The 16,174-nt window shown below is 39.7% G+C and overlaps 1 long non-coding RNA gene across 1 annotated transcript in view; it reads left to right on the top strand.

The window, feature by feature from the left end:
- Positions 1 to 16,174, top strand: part of LOC132538715 (uncharacterized) — a 496,566-nt gene that overhangs the window by 84,598 nt on the left and 395,794 nt on the right. The window lies entirely within an intron of this gene.

Here is a 16,174-nt window from a genome sequence, read left to right as displayed (position 1 = left end):
AATAACATAAACCTAACTTTTATGATGGGTTTAGGGATTTCCCCCCTAATTTGTCCAAGAGTTTGCATATATGATGAATTTGTACTTGAAATTTTTGAAATTTATAACCATATGCATCTAGTTTGTCTTAAAATGTTTTTGTTTTTTCTTTCAGTGTTGACATGCTATTTTCCCAAGATTGTATTCATTTTACATATATTTAAAACTTCAATTAAAGCAGATTATTCGAGTCTAAAAACTTAAATAAGTGAAACAAAATAGTAGTTAAAAATGTTTTCATTAATTAGTATTTATTATCTAAGACAATGTTTCCATTGTATCTCTGATTATGATACTATAAACAAAGCAGAGGGTCTCCTCCCTCCATACACTGTGTAGATGAGAGTGGAATTAATGTACTCCTCTTTTGACAGACAGCTTGAATTCCATACCCCAGTCTCCAAGTGCACATAACCATAAGTACAGAGTGACTAGTGGGAAGATATTTGTAATCCCAGATGTTCTAACACTAAACACTAGGACAGTTTGTGTCATTTCGTTTTTCTTTCTTTCCTTTTCTTTTCTTTTTCCTTTTTGCCTGCAGGGTTATTGATGGGGTTCCTTCGTGCCTGCACTATGAACTCACTGCACCTGGAGGCTTTTTTTTTGTTGTTGTTGCCCTTGTTGTTTATCACTATTGTTGTTATTGCTGTCATTGTTGGATAGGACAGAGAGAAATCAATAGAGAAAGGGAAGACAGAGGGAGAGAGAAAGATAGACACCTGCACACCTGCTTCACTGCTTGTAATGCGATCCCGCTGCAGGTGGGAAGCCGGGGGGCTCCAGCCGGGATCCTTGCCCCTCATAGACAGGTATCTTTACCCCAAGGTAGCTCAATTTTCCCTCTCACAAAATGCTGCTTAAAAGTATGACGCGGGGGGGGGGGGGGGGTGTCGGGCGGTGGCGCAGTGGGTTAAGCGCATGTGGCGCAAAGCGCAAGAACCAGAGTAAGGATCCCGGTTCCAGCCTCCGGCTCCCCACCTGCAGGGGAGTCGCTTCACAGGCGGTAAAGCAGGTCTGCAGGTGTCTATCTTTCTCTCCCCCTCTCTGTCTTCCCCTCCTCTCTCCATTTCTCTCTGTCCTATCCAACAACGAACAACGTCAACAATGGCAATAATAATAATCACAACGAGGCTACAACAACAAGGGCAACAAAAGGGGGAAAAATGGCCTCCAGGAGTGGTGAATTCATGGTGCAGGCACTGAGTCCAGCAATAACCCTGGAGGAAAAAAAAAAAAAAGTATGATGGTTGGGAGTTGGGAGGTAGCAGTGGGTTAAGCGCACATGGCGCGAAGCGCAATGACAGGCCTAAGGATCCCTGTTTGAGCCCATGATCCCCACCTGCATGGGAGTCGCTTCACAGGCGGTGAAGCAGGTCTGCAGATGTCTTTCTCTCCCCCTCTCTGTCTTCCCCTCCTCTCTCCATTTCTCTCTGTCCTATCCAACAACGACGACATCAATAACAACAACAGAAAAAACTAATGAGGTCAACAAAAGGGAAAATAAATAAATAAATAAATATTAAAAAATAATAACTACAACAACAATAAAAATAATAAAGGGCAACAAAAGGGAAAATTTCAAAAAAGTATAACAGTTAATTTTATGTGTCAACTAGGCTAGTCCATAGTGCCCAGCTTTTTGATCAAACACTATTCTAGATGCTGTTTTAAGGACTTGCTAGCCTCTTAATTGTAATTTCTTTAATCAGTCTCTATTGATTAATAAATAGTTGTTGATATAGATTTCCATCTTACTGGTTCTTTTTTGTTGTTCTTGTTCTGTTTTTAACTAACTGGCACAGAATAATAGCTTCCTTTTCTAAAAAAGTGACATGTGAAACTTCTGGTGGCCCCTGCCATTTCTGTTCACTTCCATTGGTATTATGCAGACTCTCAGGGACCATGGGACCTTTGGAGTCCACAGGCACAGAGCTGGGACTCTGTAAATACTTGTGGGTGTGCTGAATGCAATGTGGAGAAGAGCTATGGTTCTCTTTATTGCCCTGTCTTCAGTTACATTATCTACAGTGATGAAAAACTTCAGTTTATTTTGTAGTGTGCACATATGCTCTTCCTCTTGTGGTTGCAGCTTGGGAGTTATGGGGAAACACCAGTTACTGGTCTTTCCTCTTTTGACTTGGTTCTTCATTTTCTGGCCTAGGCCCCTGGGGTGGCTACAGAAAGGAAGTCACTATTTTCAGATTCTAAGGACACTTGGGAGTTTTATAGGTCTATCATATGCAGGCTTCACTTCTACTTATCAACAGCTAAACATTTAGGGCGAAACTAAGCTATTTCAGTGATTGTCAGTTAAATTGCAAAGCCTAGGTTGAGAAATAAACTCTGAAACTGAGAGTTCCAAGATATCTAGATTTCTAACTACAATTTCCAACCAAAGAACAAATCTGTGTTAGAAATGATTAACTGTGGGAAAGGTATGGGGAATTGCAGATGAAATGACATTCATCTTGTCCATTTTAGATACTACCAGAGAGATGTCACCCAGGAGAGAGCATACTAAAGCTAGAGGAGCAAGGTAAGAGAATATAACAAGGAACTGTTGAGTTTATAGAAGTACAATGGAGCTGGGGAATGGGAGGGTACAGGTAGAAACTTACATTTATGATGTGTTATATTATGTGCCAGATGCCAGAATGAAATGCTTTATGTCAGCTCAGTTAATTTCATTCAGCTGTCACAAATGAAGAATGAAGCTCAGAAAAATTAGATAGTTTATGCTCTCAGCACAACATCAGACTTTTACCTGGCAGTTAGTTTGACTAAATAGGCATTTTTGTGCCATGCTAAAATAAGGAATCGAATGAATAACTTCAGAATATTTCACTACCTTTGCTCAGTATCTTGGGTTTGAAGTAGCAAAGCCAGGAGAAAAACATAGGTTCTTCTAACTCCGAAGTGTATGATTTTCTCATCTATGTTGTAGGAGAAGAAACATAGTTTGGAGCCATTCTCCTAGTATAAAATATCACATGTAGTTCTGAAGTAACTGGAAAACAAATTGGGGAGAGTTTTTTCCCCCTTAATTAAACCAAACAAATATTACATAAGAAGTCAACCATTAAGGGCTAGTCAGAGGCTTGGTTTCTTGTCCAAACCTCACAGTGAAATATGCAGACTTTCTGGAACCATATATTAAAATCGTTGGAGTTGAGTCAGCCCTTCTTTCTGTGTAGCCTAAACTCAATACTATTTAGCATAGCTGAAAACTCCAGGGATGAGATTTTTAAAGCTCAATGTCAAAAGTTACTTGTGAAAACTGACTTTGTCCTAATTTATTCTCAGACATATGGGTCTAGCCAATAATGAGATACCCTGTTTCTTGCTGATCCTTGACTCTTGCAAACCCCAAATTTGGCATAGATATATGTAATGGCATGGTATTCTTGGATACACTGGCTCTGAAGAAAATGCCTAGACAGATGTGCTAAAAATGTCGAGTGATTCTGATGAATTAAGCATATAGTTTCTAAGGTGATTATTTTGAATGACAACACTCCTTTGTGGTGTTAAATTGAGCAGATTTGGTAAGACTGCTGCAGCATTCCAGGAATACTGAATGAGGAGTGAGGAAGCATCCACTTGGATCCCAGTGAGGTGAACTGTTTACCTTCTGGTGCTATCTGAGAGTTGGCATGCCACTTAATCTTTCTGAGCTCCTACATTTATGACACTATAGATTAATATTGTCCACAATGATGTTCTTGTGGACCTGACCACAGGAAAGCTCTCAAAACAGTGTAGCACTAGAACTAGATAACTCATTCATAGTTAACCTGTAAGTTTCAATACCATAATTTGAAAATGAAACCATCAGATTCTTACAAAATATTAGTGATGTTATAGTTAATCTTGGCCAGATATTTCAGAATCACCATTAAGAGGTTCAATTATTTTTGTTCTCAGTTTGAAATGCAAAGCTATAGTGGGAAGCATTTTACAGGCTTCAGAAGACCAGTGATTACTGGTTACTTTTGAATACTGAAACCTATATGTTAGCAGTTTCCACAGACTTATTTTATCTTTGTCTAGAATTAATAAGATTGACATTAAACTGAATAAATATACAAAGAACATTTGGGATATTTTAATTTAGAAATGCCCCATAGGATTTACAAGCCATAATGGTATTTTAGAAAGCCAGAAATAAAATCATGGTTGCTGTGTGTAGGATCGGGCAATAGTATATTCATTCTGTCTGTTGACTCAAATAGGTCTTTGGATATTTATCTTTGAGATAGGACTGTCCAATCAGTAGAAGTCAGGAACTAGAACCAAGGTATTCACTCCTAATCCTTAAGTAATGTGGTATCTCCTTATTGTCTTTATTTGCATTTCTCTGACAAGCAGTAACTTGCAGTCTTTTTTTCGTGTGTCTGTTGGCCTTTTGTATCTCTTCTGTAGTGAATATTCTGTTCAGATCCTCTTCCCACTTTTGAAATGGGCCATTTTTTTTTTAAAAACTAAAATTTATGAGCTCTTTATATATTTTGTCTCATAGCCTCCTGTCTGACTATACCATGTAAAGATTTTTTTCCCATCCTGTGAGGAATTTCTTTGTTTAGGTGATTGTTTCTTTTGTTGTACAGAAGCTTTTCAATGTGATATAGTCCCATTGGTTTGTTTTTGTTTTAGTCTTGCAGTTGGGTCTGTATCATCAAAAATGCTCTTGAGATTTAGATGGAAAAGAGTTCCACCAATATTTTCCTCTAAGTATTTGATAGTTTTTGGTTTAACATCCAGGTCCTTGAACCATTTGGAATTTATTTTTGTATGTGGTGAAATGTAGTAGTTTGGTTTCATTCTTTTGCACATTTCAACCTAGTTTTCCCAACACCATTTATTGAGGAGACTCTCCTTTCTCCATTTAATAGTTTGGCCCCCTTATAAAAAAATTAGTTGTCCATAAGTGTGGGGATAACATTCTATTTTTAAGGTTAGATCTTGAAATATCTTGTGCCAGATATTTATCAAAATGACTTAATTCCTAATCTTACTTACTGTTACTTAATCTCTCTGTATCCAAATTCTTTTCTCTCCTGGAATGCAAAATATATATGATTTTTAGATTTCTTTTTTCTTTTTTTAAACATTTTTTTAATATTTATTATATTTATTTATTCCCTTTTGTTGCCCTTGTTGTTTTATTGTTGTAGTTATTATTGTTGTTTTTTAATATTTATTATATTTATTTATTCCCTTTCGTTGCCCTTGTTGTTTTATTGTTGTAGTTATTATTGTTGTTGTCGTTGTTGGATAGGACAGAGAGAAATGGAGAGAGGAGGGGAAGGCAGAGAGGAGGAGAGAAAGATAGACACCTGCAGACCTGCTTCACCGCCTGTGAAGCGACTCCCCTGCAGGTGGGGAGCCGGGGTTCGAACCGGGATCCTTATGCTGGTCCTTGTGCTTTGCGCCACCTGCGCTTAACCCGCTGCGCTACAGCCTGACTCCCAATATATATGATTTTTAAAGCCTACATATAGGAAAGATTTGCACATATTTGGGAAGATAATAAATGAACTAAACATTTGTTGAAGGCAATTTCTGATTCTGTTATGTATCCCTTTTCCTCACAACATTCATTTTAATGTTTTTTGCCATTAATTTATTCATTAAATATTTATTAATCAGGCTTATCAGACACCATGGTAGTCTGTGAAAAATCATAATTCTGACACTTGAAAGGTGTTTTATACCTTGTAGATGTTTTTCACATATATTAAATTTATTCAGTCCTCAGAGGCTCTCCTTTTATTCCACCCAGTTTTTCTTCTCTGCATAACTTTATAATTCTCTTTATCTTTATTCTTTCTTTTTTGAATTTTCAGTGTGTAGAATAGATACTAAGTGTACTAGGCACCAACTGAGACAGAAAGCTGACTGGCAGAGAAGGTACCAGGTATGAGAGGAGATACAAATTAGATGAGAATATAGATTTAGGATATTTCCATTACCCTCATTTTAGGATAAAGTACCTAGCAATTTCAAGGCATGTGGTAAGTACAAATAGTTATTTGAGAAGGAACAATGGCCACCACTACTAGGAAGTGGACTGCAACTAAACACAATGCTAGTGGTTACTCAGATCTTCCCCTTCTCTTAGACAATTAAGGCTATTTAATAGATTGAAGAAACTAAAGAGTCATGATCTTTGCTATTTGATCTCTACAGCCACTAAGGTTACCACTAGGTCTCTGTGCCTGCATTACATATCTACTACTCCCAGCAGCAATCCCCCCTATTTTAAAAATATTATTTGACAGGATAGAGAGAAATAGAATGGGGCAGGGGAAATAGAGACACCCACAGAACTACTTATGCTCATGAATTTCCCTCTTGCAGGTAGGGACTAGGGCTTGAATCCAGGTTCCTGTGCATAGTAATGTGTGTGTTCAGTTGGGTGTGCCATTGTGGGGTCCCTGATCTTTGCCATTTTAGTTATTATGTGCCTTGGTGCTTAGGTTTTAATTTGTTTGGTTTGAAAATCTTAGACCTTTCTAAACCTGAGGGTCTGTCTCCTTTAGCTTAGATACATTCTCAGCTAATATTTCTTTGAATAAATATATTGTCTCTTTGAAAGGATATTTTCTTTATTTAATTATTATTTTTTTAAAGATTTTATTTATTTATTTATTAATAAGAAAGATGAGAGAGAGAAAGAGAGAGAGAAAGAGAAAGAGAAAGAAACAGACATCACTTTGGTACATGTGCTGCCAGAGATTGAACTCAAGACCTCATGCTTGAGAGTCTAGTGCCTTAGCCACTGCACCAGCTCCTGAACCACATAAAGGATATTTTCATGTCATACATCAGATGAAATATTAGTAACCAAGCTATATGAAAAACTCACAATTCAATCAAAAAAAGCACATTAAAAGTAGAAGTCCAATGTGTTCTGTAATCCCATCTCCCCAGAGCCCTACCCCACTAGGGAAAGACAGAAACAGGTTGGGAGTCTGGATCAACCTGCCAATGCCCATGTCGAACAGAGAAGCAATTACAGAAGCCAGACCTGCCACTTTCTGCTCCCCATAAAGATCTTTAGTCCCTATTCCCAGAGGGGTAAAGAGTAGGAAACTTTCAATGGAAGGGATGGGAACTTTGGTAGTGGGTATTGTATGGAATTGTAGCTCTCAAAAAAAAAAAAAGAAAGAAAGAAAAAGAAAATGCAACATAATATAAAAAGTTAATAAATTAAATTTTCTCTCTTAAAAGAAAAGTGGGAGAAGGGAAAGGGGTGGAGGGTAGGCCATGACATACCTGATTAAAGGCACAAATTACCACACTCAAGGACTCTGGTTCAATCCCCTGCTTCCCACTTACAGGGAGGATGCTTCATGAGCAAGTGGTGACGCCTGTCTGCAGGTATCTGCTTCCTCTCTCCCTTCCAAGCCCCCCTCCTCTCTCAACTTCTCTCTATCCTATCAAATAAAAATAGAAAGAAAAGAAAGTAAAAAAATGGCTGCCAGGAGTGGTGGATTCATCTGAGCCCCAGCTAACCTTAGTGGCAATTAAAAGAAAAGAAAAAAAAAAGGAGAAAGAACTGAAAAGATTCTCCACCAAAGAAGATTTTCAGATAGTGAACAGACATATGGAAAAAAATTACTCACTATCAAGAAGTGCAAAGTCAGACAAAAAAATGAGATACTACTTCACCTCCTGTGAAAATGGCCAACATCAAAAAGGACAGAAAACAGTGCTCAGAAGTATGTGGAGAGAAAGGAATCTTTCTGCATTGTTAGTGGAAATGCAAATTGTTGCAGCCCTTGTGGAAAACAGTTTGGAGATTCCTGAACACATTAAAAATGAATCTGTCATATGACCCAGCAATCATTCATTTAACCATCTATCCATACATGAAGATGCTGGGGCTCATGTGGGGTGGCTCCGGCCAGGAGGTAAGCTTACTGATTCTCCCTCTTTGCCTTTAAGGGACTCAAAGATCTAGACAAGAAACATTGGAGAGCATTATGGTACAAACACTCGTTTTATTTGAGGGTGGGCTTGAGTATATATAGAAAGTTAAACAAAGAACATTTTTCAAATACGTCAGAAATTACAGGTTTCTTAAATGTCAGCTTGCCCTTATGGTAGGGGGCTGGTATGACAAGAATTGATGCAGATACATAAAGGTCAAGATAATTAGTCTCCTGATGCAGGCATTTAATTACCCAAAGGCATTTGAGAGAAGAACAGGGGTTAAAACAATAAGGTGAGATAGATAGAAGATAACTAAGACTTGATGTAAATTAAGGACATCAAAGCGCACTGTTAGGAGTGTGTGATAGGGTGTGTTCTCCTTTGTGATCAGAAGGTGAGGTGAACTTTGAGTAAATGAACCTTAAAGCAGGCAGCCATGTGGCCTGCTGCTAGGGAAAAACTATGAGATTTCTGTGGGCTTGAGAGTCTAACAAGGGAGAGCTGAGTCTAGGAGACTTTTCCTTCTTGGCTCATCTCTATGGAGAGAGGCTAACAAGCTGGGTGTCTTTCCAGACCTCCATCCAAGGATGGGAGAGCTTCCCTAAGCTCTACCAAGCTTTCATATAGTCCCATATGAAGACAGTTATCAATAAAAGATCTATATACACCCATGTTCATGGCAGTACTATTTGCACTAGTCAATATTTGGATATAAACCAAATATCCCAAACAAATGAATGATGAAAGAAGTTGTGTTGTGGCATATTATACAGTGGAATGCTGTACCAATATAAGAAAAAAAATGACATAGTCTTCTTTGCTACAAAATAGAAGGAACTGGAGGGAATCATCTTGAAGGAAAAGGATGAATACCCAATGGGGTCTAAGAAACAAAGCAAAGGACAATACAGGCTGAATCTTCAATGAACTGTAGTCCACTGCAGCAGAGTTGACAACTGAGAAGGGGAGAAGGAGCAATGTTAAGGGGAGGTGGGAGACTTAAATAATTATAGTGGAATCCCTATGTTGGGGAAATATGAAAATGTACCCATGACAACAACAATCCTGTTGTTGTACATCAACATTCCCTCAAGAAAGTGATACTGAAGTTGAAAAGCATTTCTCCTTTTCTTGCTTACTTCTTCTAGCACCTCTACAATATGAATGTTTTTTTCTCTTATGTTCCATAATTCTTTATTATTTTCATGTTTTAGTCCTTTTCTCTCTCTTTTAATAATAATAATAATATTTATTTATTTATTATTGAATAGAAACAGAGGAACTGAGATGAGGAGGTGGAGAAAGAGAGGGAGACAGAAATACACCTGCAGAACTGCTTCACCACTCATAAAGCTTTCCCCCTGCAGGTGGTGACAGGGGCTTGGACCTGGTCCTTGTGCACTGCAATGTGTGCATTTAACCAGGTGCACCACCATCTGGCTCTCTCTTTCTCTTTTTAAATTATGGTTTCCACTATTCATCTTCCAGCTCACCACTGTTGCCTTTTACTTCTTTCTGCAGGAATTCTCCTCTACTGTATTTTTTAAAAATGATTTTTATTTATAAAAAGGAAACACTGACAAAAACCATAGGATAAGAGGGGTACAACTCCACACAATTCCCATCACCAGAACTCCATATCCCATCCCCTCCCCTTATAAGCTTTCCTATTCTTTATTCCTCTGGAGCATTGACCAAGGGACATTATGGGGTGCAGAAAGTGGAAGGTCTGGCTTCTGTAATTACTTCCCCACTGAAATTGGGCACTGACAGGTAGATCCTTACTCCTTGCCTGTCTCTCTCTTTTCCTGGTGGGGCAGGGCTCTGAGGAAGCGGAATTCCAGGACATACAAATGGGGTCGTCTGGCCAGGGAAGTCTACTGTATTTTTTAAACACAGTTGCTGTATTTTTTTTTCTTCTTTGAGATACAAGCCCATTTAATGAAATTTTCTGTGTGTCACTGTGACTTTAGTGTTGTGGACAAAGGCAAAGTGATTTTATTTGGCTATCTCAGCCCTGCCCTTGCTAATGAGTTATGATCTTCCCTGGTCCAGAAAATTTAGCCCTGTCAACCTCAGGTTTTAAATCCTGTGCTTATACTCCCCCCCCCTTTTTTTTTTAAAGTTTCTGTTTTATTAAAACATGCCAGGACAATCAAAATCAGAAAGAAAATTATCAAATTGAGATAAATTTATATATATGATACAAATATATATATTTTTCTTTTTTAAAATTTATTTATAAAAAGGAAACATTGACAAAACCATAGGATAAGAGGGGTACAACTCCACACAGTTCCTACCAACAGAACTCCATATCCCATCCCCTCCCCTGATAGTTTTGCTATTCTTTGACTTTCTGGGAGTATGGACCCAAGGTCATTGTGAGATGCAGAAAGTGGAAGGTCTGGCTTCTGTAATTGCTTCCTCACTGAACATGGGCATTGACAGGTCGATCCAGACTCCCAGCCTGCATCTCTCTTTCCCTAGTAGGGTGGGGCTCTGGGGAAGTGGAGCTCCAGGACACATTGATGGGGTTGTCTGTCCAGGGAAGTCTGGCATCCTGCTAGCATCTAGAACTGGGTGTCTGAAAAGAGAGTTAACATACAAAGCCAAACAAATTGTTGATCAGTCATGAACTTAAAGGCTGGAATAGTGCAGATGAAGAGTTAGGGGGTACTCGTTATTGTAGATAGCTAGTAGGTATGTTTTAGTTATATTCTAAAGGGCCTGTGGGGATACTATTTTTTTGTGTGTTTTTTTTTCTCTGAGCCTGAAATCTGATATGAAGGTGGATCCAAATTATTGTCTGGGGAGATGATGTTAAGGCTGGAGAAGGAACAGAAAGCTAGATAGCTCCCTAATTACACTCCCCTTTTAAGTTTCTTGACATTAACCAATAGGGAAGCAATAGAATGCACAAAATTAATCAGAAAATTATTCCTTCAGTCCCTTATACCTGTTTCTTCCCCGCCTGCAAATTAACAAATTATTCCCCCCATGCAAATTAACAAATTAACAAATCAGGAAATTTCCAGATAATAAAATCAACATTTTATTTTTAACAGATATTACCTGTTCCATTCACTACTAAGTCACTATGATGGAATCCCTATCTTGGGTAAATATGGAAATGTACCTTCATGACAACAACAATCCTCAATAAATCCTCAACATTTCCTCAATAAAGTGATACTGAAGTTGGAAAAATATACAACATATGCTTCTAGAAGAAATAGCAGTGGCTTCCTATAGTACACTAGCCTATGATATCTGTATGTGTGGTAGAGAATGAAGGTAATATAATACACTGCTTTTGGGTAGGAATGAACTGTCCCTTACATTTGAGTTTATACTGATCTTTTCAAGAGAATTTTGAATATTCATTGGGTGAAAAGTTATGATATATTAGATAAAGTTCTACTGTAGGTTATATCAAGCTAATTTTAAGCTTTTTAAATTTGATTTGATATTTAGAAGTTTCCATGCTTCTTTCTTTCCATGGTTATATCTTTCTTATTATTCATCTCAAATGTCACTGTCATGGAAAAGTCTTCCTAGCTGCTTTACATGAAGTAAATTCTTCATGTTCAGGCCTTCTGGCACCTTTCATATTTTTATTTTCTTCATGGCTTTCAGCTCTACTTGATGTGTACATACTTATCTCTTTATTTATTATCTGTCTCTTTTGCCATACTGAAAGATTCAAGTGAACTAATATTATTTTTTAATATGCTGCCTTAAGTACATCCACATCATGGTATGCCCTTAGTAAATATTGGCATAATATACGTGTGAGCAATAGATATCTATCAAAACATCTTGTATAGGCTGAGTTCTATGCTAGGCACTCTTGTGTAGCAATGAATCAAGCAGATGGGAAACCTCTGAATTTAGAGACAATGAGCAAAGAAAGCATAGGAGGGGAAAATACTTGGGTGGGATTGTGCTATATTAAATTATTGAGTCTGGGAAGGTGTTGCTGCAGAGATTTGAAGAAAGTGAGAAGGGAGTCACTGGAACAAAGTGAGGAAGCTATGTGGAGGAATAGAAAATGAGTATTTTAGATGAAGGGAATAGGAAGAAGGCACTGAGAAAATATTGAGAAAGGGGTCTAATATGGCTTCAGGTAGTGAGCAGAAGGAGTGTGGTGCAGGGATGAGGCACCAGTGGAACAGTACCAATCAAATGGTATTGTAGGTCAAAAGCACTTTGATTTTTACTCTTTCATGAGATAGGAATCTACTGAGGGATCTTTAGTAGAGTGATCTAATATACCTTAGGTTATAATAGCATCCTCTTTCTGTTCTGGTGATAAGACTGTAGAGGGCAAGATGCAAGCAGTTAGGAGTACAAGGCAATGATCTAGGCATGATAACGATGGTGGCTTGGTCCAGTTTGGTGGTAGAGAGGTAGTAAGTAGTTTGGGTTTTTTTTTTTCTCTGACTCTAAGAATGAATTCAGGGCCTTGAATATATGCATGAGTAACCTCCCTGAGTCATTTTTCTCATTATTTGAGAGAGGGAGAGAAACAGAGAGATACAGAGAGACAGAGACAGAGAGGGAGAGATCCTGAAACACTGTTCCACCACCCATAGAGTTCCTTTAGTGTTGTCTGTGTTGTTCCTACGTGGTACTGGGATTTAAACCCTGGGCTCAGACATGGTAAAGTGCCTTTCTGAAAAGTGAATTATCTTCTGGTCTTTGGAATTATTCTGAAGGCAGAATTGACAGAATTTGCTGACATGGTGAACAAAGTACTAATACAAAAATATGTGCAGAAATGATACAAAGAAGGTTTTTCTTGGATTTATAAACAAGAGGCAGGCTTTGTCCTCCTATGACATTGATGCAACAAATAGTAGCACAATGGCCTAGAAAAATCAGCAATAGAACTTGGAACTTTTGTGTCATCTATTATTTATCCTCAAGAAGAAGCAAACAAACAGAAAAAAGAAAGAGTGGTCAAATATATTCAGTATCAAAATCTGAACTTGCAATTAAGTGAGCTGGTTTGGAGCTTGATCTTATTTCAACACACTGACATGAGTGAGATAATTGTTTAGCAGACATAAACATTTCAAAGTAAAAATGACACTTACCGTGAGGAGACTATAAAGTTCATCTGGCAGTTATAGAAAAGGGTAAACAGTGATCTGAAAACTGCTCAGACATTTGACTGTGCCTGTTGCTACAGTGAAGATGCCTTTAAGCTTATTCAATCTTGTATTCTTCACTACTTTGAGCTGGGCGAATAGCAGGTGTACAACAATGTCCATTGACCTTATGATTTCTTAACATGCTCCACTACTCTCTTTCCTCTATCCTCTTTCTGCAACCCTTAGGGGCACTCTGTCTTATGTTGTTCTACCAAAATCAGAGACCAAATAATTTATAAGCATGAAATTTCAAAATGGATTGTGCGCTTCCTGCAGATCCATTCTTTTTCTTCTAGCGTTTGCCCTTCTTCCATAGCCAGTCAACAGCGTCAGGTTGAGCCTGATGTAAAGTTTTGAGACCTCCTTTGAATCTGGAGAGGTCGCAGTCGTTGACTATGTGGGTCATAGTCTGTCTGTAGCCGCAGGGGCAGTTCGGTCGTCTCTGGCTCCCCAGCGATGGAACATAGTGGCGCACCGGCCATGGCCTGTTTGATAGCGATTGAGGAGGGCCCAATCATAACGTGCTAGGTCAAAGTCGTTTGCAGGGGTCTGTGATGAGGTGTTTGTTCTTTACCTCAGCTGACTGCCAACTCTGTTTCCAAGAGTCTGGAAAAGAGAAGTTCAGTGTAGGCGTAGGAGACCAGATTGGATGACGAGACGTCAAGCGTTGGACAGGGTGGGCGAAGATATCCGCGTATATTGGCAGGTCTGGTTGAGCGTAGACGTGGGAAATGAACTTAGATGATGCCGCATCCCGACGAATATCTGGCGGGGCGATGTTGCTAAGAACTGGCAGCCATGGAACCGGGGTGGAACAGATGGTTCCAGAAATTATCCTCATGGAGGAATATAATTTGGAATCGACCAAGTGGACATGGGGCTACAGAACCATACTGGGGCACAGTATTCTGCAGTGGAATAGCATAATGCCAGAGATGATGATCGTAGTGTGGAAGTGCTCGCGCCCCATGAGGAGCTGGCCAGTCTTGCAATGATGTTATTCCTCGCACCCACCTTTGCTGCAGTTTTTACGAGATGTTCGTGAAATGACAGGGTGTGATCGAGAGTAACGCCAAGATAGACTGGCTGGGCTTCATGCCGGATTCTTGTATCGCCAAGCTGCACATTAAGCTCACGCGAGGCCGAGGCATGGTGTAGTTGGAAAACAGATGATACCGTTTTTGCAGTGCTAGGGATTAGTCGCCATTTTTTATCATCCCATACTTATCTTTATCTTTCTGACTTAGCTTATTTAACATAATTCCTTCTATCTCTGTCCAAGATGGGTCAGATAAGGTGTTCTTTACAGCTGCATAGTATTCCATTGTGTATGTGTACCACAGCTTTCTCAGCCACTCATCTGCTGTTGGGCACCAGGGTTCCTTCCAGGTTTTTTTGGGCATAGACTCAGATTCCAAGATGTGGGACAGGAATGAAGTGAGCCACTTCTTTGCTGCGGGGCCCAAGTTAAGAATGAGTTCTGGGGTGATGTTATCATAGCCAGCAGCCATTCCTGGTTTAACCCTCTTCAAAGCGTCTTCCAGTTCAGACAGTGTAAAGGGAGAGAGTTTTGGAGATGGACAAGATAAACGGAAGTGGGATGACCACTCGTGGGAAATTTCTCTTTTCCAGACTGGGTCGATCTTAGCACGTCCAACTTGAGTTAGGTGACTGGCCACTGAGTTTGGAGATACGGGAGGATGGGAGACGGGAGGGGGTTGGCTACCGCCACCCAGTCTGTGAAGAAGCTTCCAGGCCTTCCTACTTGAGTGGGTGAAGTTCAGACTTTCCGTGAGTTGTTGCCAGAGGGCTTGGCGTGCTGCATCCAGGGAGGCAATGAGATGGTCAGCCACATCTGTGTTAAGTGCGGGTGGTGCAAAGCGCAAGCACCAGAGTAAGGATCCCAGTTCAAGTCCCCAGCTCCCCACCTTAAGGGGAGTAGATTCACAAGCGGTAAAGCAGTTTTGCAGGTGTCTGTCTTTCTCTCCCCCCTCTGTCTTCCCCTCCTCTCTCCATTTCTCTCTGTCCTATCCAACAACGACAAGAACAACAAAAAGGAATAAATAAATAAGTATTTAAAAAAAAAAGAAAGTGGAAGAAGTTCAAGTTAGAAGGTAATGTGGGAGGGCAGGGGTAGATAGTGTAATGGTTATGCAAACAGACTGTCATGCCCTAGGCTTCAAAGTCCCAGGTTCAATCCCCTGCACCAACATAAACCAGAGCTGATCAGTGTTCTGGTAAAATAAATAAGTAAATAAAAAAAAAGAAGGTAATGTGGGGTGGTATGTAGGAGCAGGCCTTTAAATGTACAAAGAAACTGCAATTTGAGGGAACCTACAAAAAGACTGAACCAAATGAACAAAGCTTGTGGGAGAGTGGCGGAGAATCTTGGTACCTTGAGAACATTATCACTCAGGGTCTGAAAGGTGGGTTTCCTAAAATATGTCAGTTTTGCAAAGCCTCTGAGTTTTATGATGATTCATGGGACCAGAAGGGCCCTGGAGAAAGAGTTCCCTTTGGCCTCACAGTACTCCTTCAGCCTGGCCTCTGAGGCAAGCTGGGAGGAGATGGTTACTGCTCTAGCTCACCCTATTTCCTCTATTGCCATTTCAACTCACTTCCACTTTGAGGTCTGTCAATTTAAGAGTGTGCCTCTTTATCAAGAAAATAAACGACTGGACTGAGTCTTATGCAGGACACTTAGGTTAACATTTTGTTTGAGTCGTTTGTGGGCTTTAACAAAATCTGGCTGCCTTTAGTCCCGGGGCAGCCCCTTAGATGTTTCGATTTTCTTCTTCTTAAGAACTTATACAATTATGGGCTAGGGCAGCGCTATGGTTCCAGTGTTTAAAACTCCGGAGGCGTCTGGGCAGGAGGCGGCCTCACATTTCCACTTCCTGGGACAAGAAAATTAGAAAGTTTACAATCTTCTTGCGGTGTCCTCTGGAGTGGGGTAGGACTGTAGGGAAGGGGACCCTTGGCTGCCTCTCCGAAGGTCTGTCTTCCAAAGTGGCCTTTCCCAGATGCGGTCTGCT

The sequence above is a fragment of the Erinaceus europaeus genome, chromosome 5 (assembly GCF_950295315.1).
Source record: "Erinaceus europaeus chromosome 5, mEriEur2.1, whole genome shotgun sequence".
Taxonomy (NCBI): Eukaryota; Metazoa; Chordata; class Mammalia; order Eulipotyphla; family Erinaceidae; genus Erinaceus; species Erinaceus europaeus.
Note: the sequence above shows the minus strand (reverse complement) of the source record. Positions and strands in the feature narration are given on the sequence as shown.